This window comes from Kogia breviceps, chromosome 9 (assembly GCF_026419965.1).
Source record: "Kogia breviceps isolate mKogBre1 chromosome 9, mKogBre1 haplotype 1, whole genome shotgun sequence".
NCBI lineage: Eukaryota > Metazoa > Chordata > Mammalia > Artiodactyla > Physeteridae > Kogia > Kogia breviceps.
In genome coordinates this window covers 44,090,148-44,109,671 of record NC_081318.1, presented here as the reverse complement: position 1 = coordinate 44,109,671, position 19,524 = coordinate 44,090,148, and the positions used below count along the sequence as shown (strand labels likewise).

The following is a 19,524-nucleotide window of genomic DNA, read 5'->3' as shown; positions in this document are numbered from 1 at the left end:
AAGACCTCATAAGAGCTTTTAATGTTTTTTTTAAATATGAAAAAATTGAGACTCATATATGGAAGAATATTGTTTCTTTGAAGACATTTATTAGGAGAGTTTTTAAATTTCAAAGTGACTTTTTCTTTCTTTTTAGTTTAACATTTGCTGTTAATTTGTCTTTTTTTTTTCCTTTGTGCTTTGTAGAAAGAGAATGTTGGCCTATATATACACTTTCTGCTATGTTATATTTTAAGGGTTTCCTTTTGTGGCTTAATATTCCCAATAATATTTGTAAATATTCTTGGAAGTAGGGTATAGCATAAATTATGATTTTCAGAGCTTGTGAATTCTTATTGATATTTTCCTCTGTTAATCTATTAATCAGCAGTGGAATGTTTGTCTTTCATTACTATATTTTTCTGTCAATTTTTTGTTGAATATCTAAGTATTTTTGATTTATATATTCTAGTTCTAATTATTCAACTTATGTTTATGATAGTTATTTTATTTTTTTGGTTAGTTTAAAAAATTTTGCCAGTATAAAGTGACCTTTATTTAATGACCTTTCATTTAATGTTTTCTTACTTCTTTGTTTTGTTTTGTTTGCTTTGAGTTCACTTTGTTATTAATTATTGGTATGCTATTGTCTATGCTTTTTTAACCTGTAACTTTATTTTGGGTGTATTTCTTATAAAAAGAATTTGATTGGCTTTTTCAACCCATTTAAAATTGTTACATTCCATGTATTTTGTCAATTTTCAGCTTCTTTGGTATTCTCTACTTTTTATACTATTTTCTTTGGTTTCCATTTCTTGTATGTGAGTTGTGGTTTCTTTGCACTTGGAATTCTTCCATGTATTAGATGTTACATACACATACATATCTCTTTTCTTTATTTTACCATACACTATAACACCCTATACCATTCTGGGGAACATTAAATCAGCCTACTGAGGGCTGAAGCACAATTAATAAGTTAAAAAATTATAATTCATGATATAAAAAGATTCACAATCTTTAACAGATATAGAAAAATACATTAAAATCACTGTATTTATTGCCTAGATAAAAAGTGAATGCAAATTTTAGAAACATTCTTGAAAAAAGCATTAGAATAGTTTACAATAATAATTTATAGCTGATAAAAATACATGACAGAAAAATATTGTACAATGATAAATTTTTATCATACTGCTGTGGGCCTGGGTTCGATCCCTGGTCAGGGAACTAAGATCCTGTAAGCCACATGGCATGGCTGGAAAAAAAAAAAAGATAAAACTCAAGCATTATTTAAAGTTACCTCAATCTTACCATCCAGAATTGACATTTGTTAGCACCTGTTAAACATCAAGCCTGATATTTTTGTCTACAGATATGCCAATTAGGCACAGGATAAAATTTACAAAGCAGAATCATATGTTTTTATATATAAGTTTATTTTATGTTCTAAGAGAAAAAAGAAATAGATAAAATGGAAGGGATAAATGAATTTTACATAGATATTTATTCACAACAATGTATTTCAGTTTCTAAAAGACCCCTCTAACTATAGAAAAAAAATAAAAGGTTGATATTTTCAATTTTTGAAATAAAGTGGTATTTCAACTTTTGGCAGTGTCCATTGACTCCTGTTATAAAAGATAAGGAAAACAGCAACTTATGCTTTCTTCTTCCTCTCTTCTTACCAAGTTCTGACATTGTTGGTATCTTACTATTATTTATTTTGTCAAAGTTTAAAACATTTACATACATTTTAGTAATCACTATTTTTAGTCCTTTATTCTATCCTCTCAAAGCTCACCACCAGTTCTTTTACCGTTCCTGAATTATCTTGATTTACTTCTCGGGTAGTTGAATTCAGTCATCCAGTAGATTTGAGGAAAGCCTTATAAGTCTTCTTGCAATCTTGAGAATTGTTTATTGCTTTTATACTTGAAGGTTATCTTAGCTTCCCCCAGAATTTTGGAACTTCCATTTGGTGTTGATAGTTACTGTGGTAAAGTCTGAGGCTGGCTGAACTTTTCTTAAAACTTCTTATTGAATGAATTGCTTTTTCTTCCTGGATGCTCATATCTTATTTTTTTAAATCCTTAAAAGACTGTAAATTCACTAGCAGTATCATCAGTTGATTAATTTTGTATGTATGAGTTTGTTCTAGAACAAGGTGAGATTTGATAGATTCAAGTTTTTGTTCATTTCAGAAAAATTTTCTTCCATAATACCTTTAAATATTGGTTCTGGTCTACCAGTTCAGTTTTCTTAATCAATATCATTATTATAAATATATTAAGCTTAAATTGTCTTCCAAATCTAGCATCACCTCATTAATTGTCAATTTTTTTCTATTTTGATTTGTGTGATTTTTATCCATGTCTGTCTACCATGCTCTTATCTTTGTTTTTATTGTATTTTTTTTTTCTTGTTATTGCTCCTAATGTGGCTTTCATCCCTCCAGTTTGTGTTGTGCTTTTCAAACAAAGAAAAAATTATGTTTCTTTCATTTCATTGATACAATAGTAGCTGTTTGTCTGATTTCTTCATTTATTTCCCTAGGAAGTTCTTGCTATGGATATTTTCTGCTTTTTGCTTATGTTCCAATCTCCCTCATCTCTATCTCTTTTACTTTATTTGCAATTTCTACACAAAGGTCCTCTGTTCATTACTTTGCAATTTTTGCTCATTTTAAAAATGATGGCATCAATTTACTTAAGAATCATGTGGGAAGTGATGGGAGAGAGTAATGAACTCGGACCACCTGAGTCTTTTACCTACTCATTGTGTTTAATTTCTCCGTTGCCCTGGTGGTCCATCTCCCTCAGTTTTCAGGGTTTAAGAGGTGGATGAGTCTAACAGAAGTCCCCCTGTGTCTCCAGTCTCAGGCTGTTGGTGTTAAAAATCAGTGGCTGCTGCTTGTCCTCTTATCTTCATTGGTTAGGAAGCTAGCTGATTGATAAATGCATCTTATACTTCTACTGTATCTTTCTATTCTTTTTAAAAAATTTTTATTGAAATATAGTTGATTTACAATGTTGTGTTAGTTTCAGGTATAAGGAAAAGTGATTCAGTTATATATATGTATATTATATATATTTTATATATATTCTTTTTAAAGATTTGTTTCCATTATAGGTTATTAAAAGATTTTTTGAATTTTATTTTATTTATTTTTTTATACAGCAGGTTCTTATTAGTTATCTATTTTATACATATTAGTGTATATATGTCAATCCCAATCTCCCAATTCATCCCACCACCACCACCCCCGCCCATTACAAGATATTGAGTAAAGTTCCGTATGCTATTCAGTAGGTCCTTGTTGGTTATCATACTGTGGTTTTCTATATTCCATTTCCTGGATCCCACCTGTACCCTTAGATTTCATTATGTTAGTCTAGGGCCTGACTCTGTATACCTCTATGCTTGAGGTCTGAGAAGCATGTGTCAGCTCTTGGCATCCTATCTTACTACAGTACAGAATTTAAAATGTTCAGCCTCAATAAAATAGATAAACAACCAGGACCTACTGTATAGCACAGGGAACTCTATTTAATAGCTTGTAATAGTCAATAATGGAAAAGAATTTGAAAAAGAATAGACATAAATATATATATATATGTGTATAACTGAATCACTTTGCTGTATACCTAGAACATTGTAAATCAACTATACTTCAATAAAAAAAGTAAATAAGATGTTAGTCCTCAAAATTTGCTGATTGTGACTGTAGTGATATCCTTGTTCAATTTCCCTTTTTTTTTTTTTGATGGGGGCACTGGTTGTTATTGTCATACTTTCTGCTATTTTTTGGTGAGTTTTGAGGAGTTTTGCTGCGCTATCTTTGGCTGGAAGTAATTTTTTTTTTTTATCAGTTGATGTTTATTGTTGCTGGGGAGAGAATTATGGAAAACTTGATTTTTGTTGTGTTGTAAGTAACTAGTTCTTTGTGTGTGGTTGCTTGAAGAATGTTTTTCATTTTTTTTCTGTAAATGCCACATTTGTCACTATATATTTGTATGATATTGTTTTCCTTGATTTAGTTGGGAACGTGGTGGATTTAATCTGTTTAGACTATTTGTTTGTCTGCTGAAGAAAGCTTCCTTATATTGTATGTTTGATTATTCTTTCAGTTCTGTTTCATATAGTCCATCCTTCAGGGAAATGAATATTGCTTGATTGGCTATTTATTTTCTGTTCCCCATGTCCACTATGTTCTTCCTCATAATTTTTATCTCTTTGTCATTTTTCTGTCAGTTTTCTGGGAGAGTGTCTGAATTTTGTGTTCTGTATCAGTGCTTCCACAGCATTTTCTATGTCTACCATTGGAGATTTTTTTAGCCTACTGAAGTGATATCTTTCTCCCTTCTGCATGCCTCCCTCCTCCTGCATCTTTGGTATTATTAACCAGTGTAGTACATGGCAGGCTATAATTCCCATGATGTACTTGTGCCAGGTATGTCTTACTTTGAAACCTGTTTTTAGTGTTTATTTTGGGATTCTATCTCTGAGTATATAATATGTTACTATTAATTTCTGTCCTTTACTTAGCCAGTTGTTTTATAGAATTTGTTACCTCTGTGTAGATATAGATAGTGTAGAGAGGCCAAGGGCAGTGGCAGAAGTGGGAAAGGTTCCGATGGGTAGGGATAAAATACCTTGCTTCCATAATAGGTCAGGTTTGAGTAGTAAAAGATGTCAGCATAGTTTTATGGTTCCTGTGGAACCTGGGTTTCTGAACTAGATTAGGGTAGGTGTTGAGATTAGGGAAGAAGAATAAAACATCCTCCTACCTTTGTTCAGTTGGTCTCTATGAAGTGAAGCGGGGGTGTGGCATAAGCTAAAGCTGCGTTTTGGCTTTATCTACCTGATAATTAGTCTAAATTTCTTTTAGGTTCTGAATTTACAGTTTATGGGATTGTTTTCTACACTTTCCTCCCTTTTTCCAATAATTTCATGTCTGTGTCTTTGTCTCTTTCAGCTCCTGCATGGCCATTTTAGTTAGTTATTGGAGAGACTGCATGAGGACTGTTGCCATATTGAATTGAACATTTCAGAAGAGCCTTAGGATCATATCATTAAATTGCAGAGAAAAATCTAGTTGGAAATTAGATTTGAATACTACTGAATTTAAGGATTCTTTTGGAGAAATTGGCTTTTTTCCAATTCTGAACTATCATTTAATTTCCAAAAATAATTTTGGTTCAGGCTAGAGATTGAGCAGAATAGTGAGTTTTTTGGGAAAAAAATTAAAAAATAAAATGGCAACCTTTTTAGAAAGATATGGTCCTTGAAATGTGACTGGGCTCTTAATTTTACACAGAATATATCACTGTCTTTAGTAACTGGGTATCCCACTGTACCTTCTGACTGGTTCATATTTGGTCTTGTTTCGTGCAGTGTTCATTATAGATGAATTCTAGATCAATTGAAAGAATTTGCATACCCTCATAAAGTTTAACATAGTGGGTTTTGACATTAATTTGATTGTTTTCCTAACCTTCCATTTTCCTCACCATAATGTAGCATTTGTATTCTTTTGGTGATTTTTAGAAATTTTGTAGTTGATTGTAATTGGTGCTTTTGGCATTGTAATTAAATTAAGCTTAATTTAGCTCATTTTACTGTGATGAAGCTTACTGATTTTCAGTGTTTTCACTATTAGTTTTTCCTGAGAAGTCTAATTCCTTCCCCTATTTTTTATATGCTTGTTTACTTTTTGTTTTGTTTTGCTTTGCTTTTTCCTTTTATTTGGGAAGTAAAAAATATCTTTTCTGTATTAATAGTGATAAATCAGTTTTAAAGAAACCCATTGAGACTTAAGTGGCATAAGATGATAATTGGGTTATTAACCAGAAATATTAATATTATATAATATATTATGTGATAAATAAATATAAATAGGGCAAGAGAACCCCTATCAGAAAAGGGGAGTTTCAGTTTGGGACATGGTAGGCCTGCTAGTGTAACACAATAGATTATAACTTAATGTAAGGAGATATGGGGGAAAGAAGAACAGAATTTATCGTATTTGGTAGTTTTTCTCTTTCTCTTATTGTTGATACCTCAGTAACCATGATTTAGACAAATTGTTTATGTCAATTCTGTTGAAGCATTTTGGGAGTAAAATGAATTGCTTTACTTTTGATGGTCATCATTACTTGTATGCATATACAGTATTTCTGTTGTGTATGGTCAAGGTCTTTAAAGAGGTGATTTCTAGATTTTATGTTGATTGGATTTTATATCATTTGAACAAGAATTGTGCTTGTAAAGTCCTTATAACCATGTAGCTAAACCATGGTTGACCTATGGCCTATCAGTATGCTGCTTTATGAACTGTAGTATTGCTCCTTCGATAAGTATTTTATTCACATGGAAAAGACTTGCAGTAATCTTATAAATAAATTAAAAAGCCATGTCTTTATTGTTATTTATCAGTTGATGTTATAATCCTTAGAAAAACTTTCCTTATGGAAGTTAGAAATCTTTTGCTGTGGTCTCATGTTTTCATTATCATTTTATTTTTTATGTAGTAATGTAAAACACAGCATCCTCCATTCTCATGAAAAGTTTAATAGTAATTACAGTTGCAGATTGTTTGACTTTGGTACATTCCATAGCAAATCTGTTTAATTTGTCTGCCAGAGGTTTTAGAAACACTCTACAGCCAAAGATAAGGACTTGCACTTAGAATGCTAGTTGAGTTTTTTCTTTTGTGTTTTATAAATTAAATGTTTTAATGGTAGAATTCATCTTATTACCATGTATTTCCACTGCAAAATTTCTTTAGACATACTGTCATTGAGGCTGTGAACTTCTCTTAAAAGGAAGTGCTCAGTCTCAAAGAAAATAATCTATATGGAAAAGCCTTGTGTTTTGGTTTCTGATTCTCTGTCCCATACTGATATGAGAGTTAATTTCATAGTGGATGAGGGGGCTGGCAGAGGAGTTAGTTGTTCAATAGAGTGGTAGCAGCAGAAAAGTGTTTTGCTTTTCACTAGTTAGGGTGAGTTTTGTCTTTTAATAAATGCATAGCTCCTTGGCCCTTTGGTCTTGCAGATTATCTGTATCAGGTTGGTGACTTTGCTTTCATCTTTCTTGTAAATACATGCATCTTTCTTAGACATATATAATTTTACGTTTTCCCTCCTCACTTAAAATACTCTGGTTTCAAAGATAGAATGAGGCTTTAAATTTATTTATAAATTATTTAAAAATACTTATATTTCCAAGATAAAAAAAGTTACATTTTCTAAGTTGCTTACTGGAGAATATAAAAGAGAAACAAAGTTTTTTTGGGGGTAATATTAGGTTATATTCTGCTACTAATAACTTTGGAACTTTTAATGAACTTAGTTCTTTTAACTTGTTAACCAGTATATGGTCTATACTTTTGAACTAGCATTGGAGTGCATATCTGGGATATTGCCAAAATAAAAAAAGGGTGTATGTAAATATATAAATCTTACTCTATGAGCTAAAGTTGGATGCCTTAAAATTGGAATCAACTGTTATCTGAAAGGAAATACAAGAATACAGCAGTACATATTTATTGCCTGGTGTGTACTGGCATCGTTGTATCATTAGGCTCTTAAAGTCTAAAAAGAACTACATTAGTAACTCATTCAAAACTTCTGAAGTGTTTAATAGTTTAGAAATCTTCACTAACTCCCTACATCTTTAAAAAACAGATTGGGGAGAGTGATGATGCATTACTTCATTTCAAGAGACTGGAATACTAAATAAAATTACCAAAAAAAGGGGTTGAAAAATATAATATAGTCAAGCAATCATGTTATCATTTAAGTCCTCTTTATAACTTTAACTTGAAACTGGTAAGGAAATGAAATTTTGCCTGCTAAAATAGGGCTTTATCTCTCAATTATCTGACCTCTGTGACACACAGAATCTATCACTGAATAGATAGGAGGGTTCCCACATATTCTAAAATGGGGATCTGTATTTAGTGGTTTTCCTGCCTGTAGATAAAGTCTACTAACTTTTGTTCACTGAAATGCAGTTTACTATTTGAAATAAGTGTAAAATAGAAACAGTTACTACCTGCTTTATTGATATGCTAAAAAAAGAAAGATTCAGATGCCCATATAATATGTTTTGAGTGTGTAATATTTAAAACTATAGAGAAAACTGTACTAATTCAAAGTTAAAGTGTTTTTGTTTTAATTGAGTAGGTGACAGAATGCCATTATTGAACATTAATTCATTAATGTAGAACATATGTTCTAATTAGGACTTATGTTCAAATCTTGATAAGCCTTGGCTATGTGAAAACTTTGCTTAGTGCAGAAGGAAAGATTTATTATACTTTTTTCCCCTTGTAGGTCATCAAAAAGTCATCTTTAATTTTCCAAGGTTTTTAGAGTGAGAGTATTTTAATATTTGTAGATAGCATGTATTACATATTATGAAGATGTTTTAGAGCATACATTGATTGTCTAATTAGTAATGTGTTCTTTTACCATAACACTGTTCCAAGAGTCCATATGATAATAATAACTAATATTTATTTCACTTACTATGCACCAGGCAGTATTCTAAGTGCTTTATACATAGTAATTTATTTAATTCTTCTAAGAATTGCTACTATTATTATTACCATTCCCATTTTATAGGTGATAAAACTGAGGCATAGAAAGATCAATAATATACCGGAGCTCATAATCAAACTTGTAAAGAGCTAATTATAGCATAAATGGGTTAATGTTCCAACATAGAAAAGCAGAAAGTGATACGACCCTTCAGAGTATTTAGTCTACCATGCTACTAGAAGCCAAAGTCCCAACTCTTTCTGTTTCTACTAAAAAACTCTCATACCTTTCTTTTCTGCAGAACAATTATTTCCCTTTCATATTAGTGCTATCCGATATTCAATCTAATGACAGTATATTGTTTGAAATTAAAATGATACATATTTGAAAAACCAAAAGGTAGAAGCCTAAAACAAAAGTGATTACTTTTGGAGTGTGGGACTGAGGGGTGGAAGAATCTGGATATGTTCTTTAAATAACGTTTAGGAAGCCTAAGGTATTCTAAAAATCACCTTCAGTCTTTGGAAAAACAATGATGCTGCCAAGGCTCTTTCATTTAAATCTAAAACAGTTTAGATGTATTAATATAGATATAAATATTTTGGAATGAATAAAAAGTGAAAGGTAAATGATTATTTTAATTAAGAAGAACAGTGTTGTAGAAAATTATTCCTTTTTCTTTTTATTTAAAAGAAAAGTTATGGTTTGTAAATTAGAAATTACTAGTATTCAGTTATCAAAATACAATGAATAAAATAATACCTTTTATCTCTCACTTACACTTATTTCCAACAGCAAATTTCTCTCCTCTTCTTATCCCATCTGTTACCTTCGTATTTCAAATGAGTAGGAACAGTTCATATTAATTGAACATTTAAAACTTTTTCTTGGAAGGAAAATTATTCTGATTTGGACCATATAACAATTTACCTTTAGCAATGAATTTTGCAATAACTCTGAACATTTAGGAGTATAAAAATTCGACATTTCCCTTCTTTTAAAAGAACTTTGTTAATGATGGAGAAAGCATATATGACATCTTTCAAGATCTGTAGTTGGAAAAAAACATTATCTACTTTGCAAAGCCTCAGCTGTGCCCATACTGTGTGAATGCAGCATGGAGCTAGTGTGTGAGTGATCAAGCAGCAGGAACAGTGTCTATGGAAACAATATTCAGAGTACTTAAAGTTTAGCAGAAAAATATGAAAAATTAAAACACAATCACATTGGGAGTAATGGGCGGATGGAGATAAAAAAGTTATCTTGCTGCTTTTTAAAATTTCTACAGGCTTCCAGATGGTAGGAAATGCTTTGTTCTTCCCTCCAGCCCATCTGTTGTTCTTTAGTGTAACTGACATCACCACAACTACTGCAACCATTAAAGCATCACCATATAAAAATGGCAAAATTTAGAACGTATTGCATAGTTTTATGGAAAGAAGATTACAAGAATCAAAGTTATAGTTTGTTGAAAGATTTTCTATTTTATTTTTTATTTTTTGGTGTGTGTGGCGTAGTGGTATGATAGAAGTAATGCCCAGGAATGATGTACTCTAAGATTAGAACAAATTTCCCTTATTTGAGGTGGTGTAGAAAAATTTTCATGATTTAGAATTAAACATAGGGACTTCTTTATGTATCATTGAAATGAAGTACTTTTTAAGTAAATGATATAGTGTATGTGATCCACTAAACCTATGCTTTTGTTTTATTTCTTTTTCCCCCAGACTATTAGTCTTTGCCAGAAATGGATATGTGTTACTGTTTTCTACAGAAAAATTACTTTAAATAAAATAGTTATAATAATAATTATTTGTGCCAGTTTCAGTCCAGCAAATATATAACTTTGTAGTTTAAAAAAGTTAAGCAAAATAAATTACTATTTAAATAACATAAAATATTATAAAATAATTTTTATTTATTGGTATCTGCCTAAAGGCAGATCTCATAAATTTTATGTGTTGCTTTTTTGCAACTTTTATCAAACAGAATTTGTGTTTGCTAGAATAGAATTTAGATAGTGAATTCTTTACTCTTAATCAACAAATTCATATCCTTAGAGTAACTTTGGATTGATTATTCATCTTAATTCTTTCCTTTTTTACTCCTTAATTACTTATATCTAAAAACTAGTCTTTATGAAAAATTAAATGAAGTTTTATTAAAATTAGAATAATTCTTGTCTAGGTTACTTTTGCCCATTTTTAAGTGCTGTAATTTAAAAATACTTTAGAAAAATCAAGCAATAGTTATGTGTTGCTTTTAAGGAATTGCACCTTTTCTTGTCACCTTTCTTGTGTTATTCCCCCCCAATACATATCTTTCTTCCAGCTTGTATATATTTCATGAGAACTGATATTTTATTTTGAAAAAGTCTTTCAAGATTATGTCACATTTGAGTTCAGGAAATCCAATTTTAACTAGAAGTATTGCTTTACCTTTAGCAATATGAAAATGAATTAATACAGTACCTCGAGTTTTGGCAGACTCATCTTTAAGCCATTTGAACCTCCCAAGTGATACTCAAGTATGTAGTGAAATTCACTAGTTCCTAGAAGCCCAGTGAGTCTACAATGTTTGGTTTCTTAAAAACAAGCTAAACTGAATAACAGTATTAGGTGAGTTTCATTCAGAATGCCATGTAGCACAGAAACAAGTCATTTGTCTTCCAGTGTGAATTCTAATAGGTCTTAGCTCCCCAATCTAGGCTCTTTCTGTGGCCAGGACTGGGGTCCTGTGATGTGTAGTCTTTAGGGACACTTTAGTTTCAAGTCTGGAGAGAATACCTTCTCCAGCTGAGATTTTTCTCTGGGGAGTTGGCTTACAGAATGGGCATCTCAGAGACTAGAATAGTGGTTATTAGGGGTGAGGGAGATTGAGAGATTCTGGTCAAATGGCACAAGGCTTCAGTTATAAGATTAATCAGCTCTGGGGATCTAATGTATAGCATGGTGACTATAGTTAATAATACTGTGTTGTATACTTGAAATTTGCCAAGAGAGTAGACCTTAAGCATTCCTATCCCCCCACCACACACAATGGCAACCATGTAAGGTGATGTATGTGTTAAATCTGGTTGTGATAATCATTTCATGAAGTGTATGTATGTCAGATCATCCCACTGTATACTTTAAATATATACAATTTTATTTGTCAATTATACTTCAATAAAACTGAAAAAAAAAGAATGAGCATTTCTTCTTTTCACATAGGGACCACCTTGTTCAGTTTCTTCAAGCATGGCAGTTGGTATTCAATGAATGTTGGTTGAATGACTGACTGACCGAAGGGATTAATGAAGTAATTGAAAATAAGTGACTCAGAAGGGTCAAAGGCATACTGCTGGGCTTCCCTGGTGGCGCAGTGGTTGAGAGTCCGCCTGCTGATGCAGGGGACATGGGTTCGTGCCCTGATCTGGGAAGATCCCATGTGTTGTGGAGCAGCTGGGCCTGTGGGCCAAGGCCGCTGAGCCTGCATGTCCAGAGCCTGTGCTCTGCAACGAGAGAGGCTGCAGCAGTGAGAGGCCCACGTACCGCAAAAAAAAAAAGGCATACTGCTTCACAGCCTGAACACTTTGCCTATGGGAAATTTAAAAAAGTATTTAGTTAGGCTGCTTAAAAAATTTTTTTTGACCATAATGCATTTGTTATAGGAGTGGATTAAAACTGTGGCCTGAAAAAAGTGTTTTCAATTTTGTGGGAATTTAATTTAGTCTCAGTAATCCTGTCTTCTCTTCTGTGGATGATGGGAATTTGTTTATGGAACATTTATTTGTTTGTTCAGGTCAAACATTTTATTAATCTTTTTTATTCTGTCACACATAGATGAATAACTCATGAAGAGTCTTAGATCCATATTTCATGAAGGGCATAATTGCGATTTGAATTCCTTATATGCATAGTTATTTATTATGCTAATGAGTATGCATATACTGTTAACTTTAGGTTGTAGAAAAGAAATTTTAAAAGAATTATGTTTTTATTGGCATTGACTTTATTTTATGCCAGCAGTCATGAGTTCATGTATTTTTATGTACAAAGTGTCTCATACCACTTCATAGAAAGCATATTTAGTGTTGTATGAAAGGAGAGAAGGTTAGCACTCCCCTTGACAAAGATGGAAGAGGCCTTCGGGCCTAACAACACGCATATGGTTAAGAAAGCATATCTAATTATCTTCTAATGGATTATGTCAAAATTTCTTTCTCTTACATATTTTACATGGAAGTATTTTATATTCTTATCAAACTCATATACATATGTATCAGGACTGGCCACTTGAAATATATAATTATAAGAGAGTGAAAATAGAACGGGTTATACCAGCAAAAATTTTTTGATAATCAGAAATTACACAACACTCTGATGCTCTTTGGGAGAAACCTCAGGTTTTTTTTTCTTTAAAAAAATTCAACTTTATTGAGGTATAATTTACATATAATTAAATTCACCCACTGTAAGTGTTCATTGAGTTTTTAAATTTTTTCTTCCAGTTTTCTTGAGATATAATTGACATAGAGCATTGTATAAGTTTAAGGTGTATAGCATAATGATTTGACTCACATCTATCATGAAATGATTATCACAATAAGTTTAGTGAATATCCATCATCTTATATGCATACAAAATTAAAGAAATAGAACATTTTTTTCTTGTGATGACAATTCTTAGGATTTACTCTCTTAACAACTTTCATATGAAACATAGAGCAGTGTTCATTATATTTGTCTTGTTGTACATTACATCTGCAATACTTATTTATCTTATAACTGGAAGTTTGTACCTTTTGACTTTTTTCATCCAATGATGAAATAGGCAAGCAAAGGACTCATAGGCAAAAGAAAAAGGGGATCTGTAATTTGTCACGAGAGAGGAGATGAGTCAACTTAGGTCAGAGTATATTTCTACCTAGGCACTGAACAACTTCATACCTTATAATGCAAACTTCTATTGTTTCTATTGAAATATTGTTTATTATTTTTATTTTTTATTTTTTTGGCCATGTTGCATGGCATGTGGGATCTTAGTTCCCCAACCAGGGATCGAACCCTCACCCCCTGCAATGGAAGAACGGAGTGTTAACCACTGGACTGCCAGGGAAACCCCTGAAATATTGTTTCTTGAGGTCACATAATATCTAGGAAACAGTATTAAGTAAAGAAAATTTACAATAAAATTAACTGTCTTGTAGGACAGCAAAGACTGAGTGCAGTGTATTATCTATGTTTTTTTCCATTTTCTCTTTTCTGTGTGTTTAAATAATATTGTGTCTTGTTTAACCAATAGATAGAAACCTATGTCTGTAGAGCACTGGGCCATTGTTATTCATATGCTTCTAATTTATGTAATTATTAATGAATAATGTACTTAATCCCCCCCCAATAGCTTCTTTTATTCTCTGTTAAATACATCACCTTCTGTTTCTGGGAGACTTAAGTTTTTTCCTATATGAAGAGATTGAACAAACTTTTATGTGTGGCTTCAATATAACTGCTAGAAATATTTTTATGCTACTTCATTTCTCAGTGGAGCATGAGTTACATTGCCCTGATGTTGGGTGGGGGTATTAAAGACATTTTCTCCCTTTCTTTCTGAGTGGCCTGAAACCTATGAACTAAAAGCACAGAAGCATCAGACTGTGAATCTTAGTTTAATATATATATTTTTAGAAGCCACTACAGGTGAATTATTTATTCTGTATTATACGAGGCTGTTTAACTTTGATCTGGCCAGCTAGTAGCAGTAAGACTACTTCTAAATATCTTTCCATTTGGAGAGGTTTACTATTGTCATCAACAGCAATCCCCTCCCCTCCCACACACAAAACACTTTCATGTATGTATGTATGTATATATGTATGTACGTATTCACATTTTTATCTTTCCTCCCCTTCACATTTGGTGGGATGTGTGTGGCTTTCTGGAGAGGGGAGGGAGAAGGAGGCCTTGGCTGGAGGCTGCTATTGATTTAAGGCAGTGGGCATTAATAGGCAGCATCTGCCCTCTCACTTTTAGTAATACAACTGACCCTTTTAGCTGCTGGATACCCGAGCTGTAAGTGGCAACTTTAATGTGATACCTTAGAGTTATGTCCTTCCTAAGTAAATCACATTTAGAAGCTTTTATGTTATCATAGTCATGCTTGTTTTAAAAAAGCCTAAACGTGATGAACATTAAAAATGAATTTATATTCATGAAGCAAAATTTGATTTTCTAGGTAACTACCTATTCATCTAGAAACTCAAATGGTTGCTTTTAGTGTTCATCTATGTAAATGGCATAATAAAAAAAGAAAGCTATTCTGTGATACTCTGTGCTTTATTTCAAAGGATTTTCTTGATGATACATTTATTTTGTCTAAGCTTTTTCAAATAGTCTCTTCTTTCCTAAGTAGAGTTTGCTGTAGATGGAAATAACTTAATATGTCTATTGTTAGAATGAGACCAGTATAAACTTTTACTTAGTCTTTTATTTAGGTACCACCTGAGTGGGCATATTGAATATTTGAAATATGGTTGTAGACTAAAGGATATACAGAGATGTTATGTAATCTACGTTAAAGCAAGTAGTGTTGGGATTTGTACTTAAGTGATGTTGGATCTAAAATCGAATCAAAGAAGTTCAGAGAGGTTTGTTTCTCCCTAATAAGAGAGTGAGATGAATTGCCATTGATTTTTAAGAGTAAAATTCTTAACCATGATGGAGGATTTCCCCATATTTTTCTCCTCATATCATTCTCTTAATGTTATTCATACAGAGCTTTTGTTATTTAATTTTAGGTTTGAAATGGGAAATGATCAAAAAGCATTTTTATAATGGAAGCTTAAAGATTACAGACTATATATAGTTAAATTTTAATTGTTTAAAAATGCAGGGGCTCCCCTGGGGGCGCAGAGGTTGAGAGTCTGCCTGCTGATGCAGAGGACACGGGTTCGTGCCCCGGTCTGGGAGGATCCCACATGCCGTGGAGCGGCTGGGCCCATGAGCCATGGCCACTGAGCCTGTGTGTCCAGAGCCTGTGCTCCGCAACAGGAGAGGTCACAACAGTGAGGCCCGCGTACCGCAAAAAAAAAAATAAATAAAAAATAAAGTGGGCAAAATTAAGAAATATATATTTTAAAAGGACCAAAATTTTATGTGACACCTAAATTTTAAACCTTAGTTCTGCTTTTACTTCTTTTTTTATTTTTGGCCACATTGTGCAGAAGGTGGGCTCTTAGTTCCCTGACCTGGGATCAAACCCATGCCCCATGCATTGAGAGTGAGGAGTCTTAACCACTGGACTGCCAGGGAAGTCCCATTATACCCTTGTAGCTTACTTATTTCATACATAGTAGTTGGCTCCTCTTAATCCCCTACCCCATCTTGCCCTTCCCCCATTCTGCTCCCCACTGGTAACCACTAATTTTTCTCTGTATCTGTGAGTTTGTTTCTGTTTTGTTATGTTCATTCGTTTTATTTTTTAGATTCCACATAAGTGGTAACATACTGTATTTGTCTTTCTTTTCTTGAATTTTTGAATTTAATTTATTTTATTATACAGCAGGTTCTTATTACTCATCCATTTTATACACATGAGTGTATACATGTCAATCCCAATCGCCCAATTCATCACACCACCATTCCCCCGCCCGCCGCTTTCTCCCCTTGGTGTCCATAGGTTTGTTCACTACATCTGTGTCTCTATTTCTGCCCTGCAAACCAGTTCATCTGTACCATTTTTCTAGGTTGCACATATATGCGTTAATGTACAATATTTATTTTTCTCTTTCAGACTTACTTCACTGTGTATGACAGTCTCTAGAGCCATCCATGTCTCTACAAATGACCCAATTTCGTTCCTTTTTATGGCTGAGTAAAATTCCATTATATATATGTACCACATCTTCTTTGTCCATTCCTCTGTTGATGGGCATTTAGGTTGCTTCGATGACCGGGCTATTGTAATTAGTGCTGCAGTGAACATTGGGGTGCACGTATCTTTTTGAATTATGGTTTTCTCTGGGTATATGCCCAGTAGTGGGATTGCTGGGTCATATGGTAATTCTATTTTTAGTTTTTTAAGGAACCTCCATACTGTTCTCCATAGTGGCTGTATCAATTTACATTCCCACCAACAGTGCAAGAGGGTTCCCTTTTCTCCACGCCCTCTCCAGCATTTGTTGTTTGTAGATTTTCTGATGATGCCCATTCTAACTGGTGTGAGGTGATACCTCATTGTAGTTTTGATTTGCAGTTCTCTAATAATTAGTGATGTTGAGCAGCTGTTCATGTGCTTCTCGGCCAACTGTATGTCTTCTTTGGAGAAGTGTCTATTTAGGTCTTTGGCCCATTTTTGGATAAGGTTGTTTATTTTTTTTAATATTGAGCTGCATGAGCTGTTTATATATTTTGGAGATTAACCCTTTGTCCATTGATTCGTTTGCAAATATTTTCTCCCATTCTGAGGGTTGTCTTTTTGTCTTGTTTATGGTTTCCTTTGCTGTGCAAAAGCTTTTAAGTTTCATTAGGTCCCATTTGTTTATTTTTCTTTTTATTTCCATTACTCGAGGAGGTGGATCAAAAAAGATCTTGCTGTGATTTATGTCAAAGAGTGTTCTTCCTATGTTTTCCTCTAAGAGTTTTATAGTGTCCAGTCTTACATTTAGGTCTCTAATCCATTCTGAGTTTATTTTTGTGTATGGTGTTAGGGAGGGAGTGTTCTAATTTCATTCTTTTACATGTAGCTGTCCAGTTTTCTCAGCACCACTTATTGAAGAGACTGTCTTTTCTCCATTGTATATCCCTGACTCCTTTGTCATAGATTAATTGACCATAAGTGCGTGGGTTTATCTCTGGGCTTTCTATCTTGTTCCATTGATCTATATTTCTGTTTTTGTGGCAGCACCATATTGTCTTGATTACTGTAACTTTGTAGTATAGTCTGAAGTCAGAGAGTCTGATTTCTCCAGCTCCATTTTTTTTTTTTTTTTTTTGTGTTACGCGGGCCTCTCACTGCTGTGGTCTCTCCCGTTGCGGAGCACAGGCTCCAGACGCGCAGGCTCAGCGGCCACGGCTCACGGGCCCAGCTGCTCCACGGCACGTGGGATCTTCCCGGACCGGGGCACGAACCCGTGTCCCCTGCATTGGCAGGCGGGCTCGCAACCACTGCGCCACCAGGGAAGCCCTCCAGCTCCATTTTTTCCCTCAAGAGTGCTGTGGCTATTCGGGGTCTTTTGTGACTCCATACAAATTTTAAGATTTTTTGTTCTAGTTCCGTAAAAAATGCCATTGGTAATTTGATAGGGATTGCATTGAATCTGTAGATTGCTTTGGATAGTATAGTCATTTTCACAATATTGATTCTTCCAATCCAAAAACATGGTATATCTCTCCATCTGTTGGTATCATCTTTAATTTATTTCATCAGTGTCTTATAGTTTTCTGCATACATGTCTTTTGTCTCCCTAGGTAGGTTTATTCCTAGGTATTTTATTCTTTTTGTTGCAATGGTAAATGGGAGTGTTTCCTTCATTTCTCTTTCAGATTTTTCATCATTAGTGTATAGGAATGCAAGAGGTTTCTGTGCATTACTTTTGTATCCTGCTACTTTACCAAATTCATTGATTAGCTCTAATAGTTTTCTGGTATCATCTTTAGGATTCTCTATGTATAGTATCATGTCATCTGCAAACAGTGACAGTTTTACTTCTTCTTTTCCAGTTTGGCTTCCTTTTATTTCTTTTTCTTCTCTGATTGCCGTGGCTAGTATTTCCAAAACTATGTTAAATAATAGTGGTGAGAGTGGACATCCTTGTCTTGTTCCTGATCTTAGAGGAAATGCTTTCAGTTTTTCACCATTGAGAATGATGTTTGCTGTGGGTTTGTCAGATGTGGCCTTTATTATGTTGAAATACGTTCCCTCTATGCCCACTTTCTGGAGAGTTTTTATCATAAATGGGTGTTGAATTTTGTCAGAAGCTTTTTTTGCATCTATCGAGATGATCATATGGTTTTTATTCTTCAATTTGTTAATATGGAGTATCACAGTGATTGATTTGCATATATTGAAGAATCCTTGCATCCCTGGGATAAATCCCACTTGATCATGGTGTATGATCCTTTTAATGGGTTGTTGGATTCTGTTTGCTAGTATTTTGTTGAGGATTTTTGCATCTATATTCATCAGTGATATTGGTCTGTAATTTTCTTTTTTGTAGTATCTTTGCCTGGTTTTGGTATCAGGGTGATGGTAGCCTCATAGACTGAATTTGAGAGTGTTCCTTCCTATGCAATTTTTTGGAAGAGTTTGTGAAGGATGGGTATTAGCTCTTCTCTAAATGTTTGATAGAATTCACCTGTGAAGACATCTGGTCCTGGACTTTTGTTTGTTGGAAGATTTTTAATCACAGTTTCAATTTCATTACTTGTGATTGGTCTGTTCATATTTTCTATTTCTTCCTGGTTCAGTCTTGGCAGGTTATACCTTTCTAAGAATTTGTCCATTTCTTCCAGATTGTCCATTTTATTGGCATAGAGTTGCTTGTAGTAGTCTCTTAGGATGCTTTGTATTTCTGTGGTGTCTGTTGTAACGTCTCCTTTTCATTTCTAATTTTATTGATTTGAGTACTCTACCTCTTTTTCTTGATGAGTCTGGCTAATGGTTTATCAATTTTATCTTCTCCAAGAACCAGCTTTTAATTTTATTGCTCTTTGCTATTGTTTTCTTTGTTTCTACTTTATTTATTTCTTCTCTGTTTATGATTTCTTTCCTTCTGCTAACTTTGGATTTTGTTTGTTCTTCTTTCTGTAGTTCCTTTAGGTGTAAGGTTAGATTGTTTATTTGAGATTTTTCTTGTTTCTTGAGGTAGGCTTGTGTAGCTATAAACTTCCCTTTTATAACTGCTTTTGCTGCTTCCCATAGGTTTTGGATCATTGTGTTTTCATTGTCATTTGTCTCTAGGTATTTTTTTGATTTCTTAAGTGATCTCTTGGTTATTTAGTAACGTATTGTCTAGC

At 33.3% G+C, this 19,524-nt stretch overlaps 1 protein-coding gene and 1 non-coding gene across 6 annotated transcripts in view; both read left to right on the top strand.

The window, feature by feature from the left end:
- Window positions 1-19,524, top strand: part of BBS9 (Bardet-Biedl syndrome 9) — a 446,549-nt gene that overhangs the window by 128,181 nt on the left and 298,844 nt on the right. The gene's annotated exons all lie outside the window — the stretch shown is intronic.
- On the top strand, window positions 12,601-12,732 carry LOC131763103 (U6atac minor spliceosomal RNA). Its single transcript, XR_009337504.1, has one exon. It is a non-coding gene; the product is annotated as a U6atac minor spliceosomal RNA (small nuclear RNA).